The sequence below is a fragment of the Cavia porcellus genome, unplaced genomic scaffold (assembly GCF_034190915.1).
Source record: "Cavia porcellus strain 051 isolate PalLab524CR breed Dunkin Hartley unplaced genomic scaffold, mCavPor4.1 scaffold_2, whole genome shotgun sequence".
Classification (NCBI taxonomy): domain Eukaryota; kingdom Metazoa; phylum Chordata; class Mammalia; order Rodentia; family Caviidae; genus Cavia; species Cavia porcellus.
This window is the reverse complement of record NW_026947485.1, coordinates 115495575-115500187: the sequence shown is the minus strand read 5'-3', so window position 1 is coordinate 115500187 and position 4613 is coordinate 115495575. Positions and strand designations below refer to the sequence as shown.

Here is a 4613-nt window from a genome sequence, read left to right as displayed (position 1 = left end):
ATAGCGCATCTCCTTAAAGATTTTCTAACATCTCAGATTTTCCAATAGCATTTGGGATTATATAACATTTTAATACATATTTTAGAATATATTGTCCTTTGCTTCTTTACCATAACAATCATTGCAAGCAAAAGGGTATTTAATATATACCTGCCTTACTATAAACCCAGGAAATTAATTTATATGTAATATCAGTTACTGTGCATTATCAGCTCAATTTCCATTCACTTTACATGTCAGAAACCACACTCAACCTTTGCAGAGTGCTACAGTAATTCTTGTTTTAGTAATAAAACTAATCCATTTTTTAAAAGTACCTTACAGGTATTTACAGTCACTTTTATTTTATCTATTTTTAGAGAAAAATCATTAATCATCTATCATTCTTTTATCTGTCCAACTATCACTTGAACAGGTTAGTCAAAATTTTCATTTCAGTTTTTTAGGTGAAACTTCTGAATTTGCAAATATCTTATTCAAATATTTTATCAACCAAAGTTTTTGACTAGCTCTAACAAAATTATTTTAAGTGCTTTCTCAAGACTCTGAACTTCCTGTAATGAATTTTTAAAATACACATCTTATGTCCTTTTGATCACCATAAACTCATGAGAATCTTAGAAACAAAATCATATTTTCTGCTAATCCTTACTGAATACTGTCCAGGAAGCCCACATGCTCACCTCTTTTCCCTGTGCTCCTCAGCAGTGATATCTGTGTGAACACTTGGAAAACTCAGGGATCCAGGCCATCTTGACATGGAAGTGGTCTGAAGTCCAGGTACATGTTCGTTTGGGAAGGTCCAAGGGGACTTGGACTACAGAGACCAAGAAAGAGGCCCTGGGCCAAGGCTGGGGAAGAAGTACTGTCCGGCATTAAAAAATGTACCTAGGTGTGTTAACAGCCAACTCAATGGGGAAAAAACACATTATTCAATTCAGTCTCTCAGGATGATACCTCAAAGTCTCAAGGCATCATATGTTTTACATATTTATTATTCAGCCAGTACATTACCAGATGTGTCTCCATGTCTTTGACAGGTTTGTGGTTATGCAGCAATTAATAATTTAAATGTAGATATTTATTATTTTAATAATTTCCTATTAAAATACAATATGAAAATTTAACATAGGCATATTAGAAGACAATTTTGAAAAATCTGGCATTTGAAGATTTTGCTTTTGGTTCAATTTCTTTCAAAATGTTCTCATGGCAATGAGTGCTGAATCCAGAAAAGTACTGCAATTTTACTGTGGATAATAAAAGTTTTTACTTTTTTGTTTTTGACTAAGGGTTTATGCATCTATTTTATCTTTTTGTTCTTTTTTATTGTATCATCAGTCATTTATACTGATTTTTCGTTTATTGTATTCATTTCAGCTCTAGTATTTATTCTTTATCTTCTTCAACTGGTTTTAAGTCTGACTTCTCACGGTTTCATTATTCTGAAAAGCACTATGCGGTCGCCTATTTGATGCTGCTCTGCTGCTATAAACTGTATGCTCACACCAACAAATGCTCCTGACTGCTCTCAGAGTTTCCCATAGCTTTTAAGGAGCTGCATTTCTAGTTTCATTTTACTCTATACATTTTCAGTTTTTCCTTTGATGTCTTCAAATCACACGGCTGATTCAAAAGTTTAATGTCCACATATTACTCTAGCTCCTGTGATCTCTGTGATTACTGATATTTATCACCTTTCCATTGTGGTCTGATACACAATGAGCTGTATTATCTTTTTGTAGTTGCTAAATTAAGTTCTAAAGCACAATTTTAGAATATTTGGATGAGTTTCATGAGTTGCTGCTGCTGAAAAGAAAGTTCTGTGACAGGATTGTCTTCACAGGGGAATCATGGTCATCATAATCGCGGTGGTTTTGGAAGCCAAGGCTTTTTCCAAGAAATATTCTGTTTCCTTTTTTCCATCTGTCCTCGAGCAGTGACAACTTTACCAGAAAAATTCACTTTTGAACAGAAACAACATATCACTACCATGAAAAGTGAAATGTGATGTGATTTAGTTATGCTATTTGCATTTCTTAGTTCATGGAAAAGGAAGTTTGGCACATGTGAATTGGAGAGTTCTTATTTTCCTATCTTGCACTGAGTAACTACTTCAAAGATACTAATATGCAGTGGATGAGCTGATGTTATCCTCCAATCATCAGGTTATAAAATTTTGTTTTACTTTTTTCCCATAAAAATGGTAAAATGTAAATTGGCATTTTCCAGACATTATTGAACTGTAGGCCAACATGATACATATCGCCCCAGGAGGTTTTAATCATGAAATCCAAGACCTGTCTCATGGTGAGTACAAAAGTGTCCCACTTCATCCTGAGGGCAACCCCACCGTATTATCCCTACCGATAAGTTTCCCTGCATATTCAGGTAATAAAGAACAATTTTACAACACGCCTAAGAGTGCACACTGGGAGTAAATTGCTAAAAAATTAAGTAAAATGTAAAGAAACTGCAGTGTGCCTTACATGTTACTGTTAAATAAATCAAATACTTTTGTTTTCAGTTAGACCATTACAAATATTTGTTTTGATTTTGTGCTAATTTAGTAAATTTAAGAGTAAACAAATTGTAGAATTGACAAACTAATACAATGAGTAACCACAAAATGAATGTTTGACTTTTAAAAATGTTGAAGTAAAAATCATATTTGCATCAATCATCCTCAAATATTTCTACTCATTGAAAACTCAGCTTATTTCATTATTCTTGCCTCTTTCTGTAGCATTTCTGCAAACCCTCTTTTGTAAGTATGAATGACAAAATTTACAATGCACGCTGCTGTCAATTCCCCCTGATCAGACAAACAGGTTCATAACAACTTGACAACCTGTCCTCATCTGCCCGATTTGCCAGATCTGGCCCTGTGGGAACTCTGACTCTTCCACAGAATCAGAAGGACCGTGTGAGGAAATATTCTGAAAGTGTTCAGGACAGCAGAACAGACAGAAGAGAAGAACTAAGGAGGCCACTGCCTCGGGAAATAGCAAGGCCAGGAAACCTGTGCAAATGCGGTACAGGGTTTTGAAATGAAGTGTGGCAAAATGTCAGCTAAAACACCACCTGCGAAAATTTGAATATTCAGCCACATTCTTGATCTCAGCCTTATTCTGAATGACAGGCAAATGTTTCAGTATTCTCCATTTTGGTTTTCCAGGTTAGGAAATCACTAAATTCACATTAGTGAAAAATACGTGCCCATTATTTGATGGCAAAAAGGCAATAAAAAAATGAATATTAGGGTACAGAATATACAATGTTTACATCACGTATCATGACTTTGAAATATTACAGGTTAAATTCGGTTTAAATCCTGAACATTAAATATTTTCATGTAGTGATCTACTGCTGAATATGCTGAGACAGGAATCTGCCTACATTTTCACAGAGCAGATTCTCTGAGTCACTCTTCCTAGGGCTCCAAGGACCTCCTTGTTCCTCAGGCTGTAGATCACAGGGTTCAGCATCAGGTGAGGATGGTGTAGAACACAGCCAGGACCTTGTCATCTGCTGGAGAGCAGAGGAACTTTGGATGGAGATAAGTGTAAGCAAATGGTACAATGTAGAAAGTCACCACGGTGAGGTGGGTGCTGCAGGTAAAATAGGCCTTATTCCTGCCTTTCTGAGAGCTCTTGTGGCAGACAGCAAGGAGAATTTCCCATAGGAAAACACAAAAACCAGGAAAGGAAACAGGAGAAAATAATGGTACTGAGGAACACAGTGTACTCATAGATGCTGGTGTCCCCACAGGCCAGATTCACCATGACTGAGGCATTGCAGAAGAAATGATTGATGGCCCTGGACCTGCAGTAAGAGATATGAAGTGCGTATACTTTGTGAGCACAGGCATTGACCATACCCATCACCCAGGATCTCAGGATCATCAGCACACACACTCTTCTTTTCATGCGGATGGGGTAGTGCAGAGGAAAGCAAATAGCTACATAATGGTCATAGACCATGGACATCAGGATGAGTCCTTCTGAAACAGCTAAAGTCCCAAAGAAGTAAGCCATGGTCCCACATCCAATGAAGGAGATGGACTTGATTCCAGATAGAAAGTCAGATGTCATCTTGGGGACAGTGGTGCAGATGTACATGAGGTCCATGAGGGAGAGCTAACTGAGCAGGATGTACATGGGAGTGTGGAGGTGGGCATCCAGGAGGATGAGCAGGACCATGGCCAGGTTTCCATCCAGGGCCATTAGGAAGATGGGGATGATGAGAATGAAGAGAACAAGGCCAGTCCTTGATGGGGGAACAGGCCCGGTAAGATGAAGTCACTTGGAGTCTGAGTGTAATTTTCCATCTGGCAGTTGTTTACTTTTTCATAGATGTGATGCAATGGTATTTCATAAAGCATAAGAAGATACTTTAGTTCATCATTTTATTCTTATTGCCTTATTCAACTATTACAGCTCTTTAACAAAGATGAAACTATTTTGAGAAACGATCTCCATTGTCTCCCTCAGGTGTTTATCTGATCTTGGCACACTCATTTGAACAAAATATATAATGTGAGTCCATTGCTCATGAGAAATAACATATTTCTCCACAGCTATATTCAAATTCGGATATTTTCTTTACTTACA

The 4613-nt window shown here is 37.1% G+C and overlaps 1 pseudogene; it reads right to left on the bottom strand.

Annotated features, from left to right (window-relative positions):
- Positions 1-3395: 3395 nt before the first annotated feature.
- LOC100713889 (olfactory receptor 2L3-like) lies at positions 3396-4330 on the bottom strand (annotated as a pseudogene).
- Positions 4331-4613: the final 283 nt, after the last annotated feature.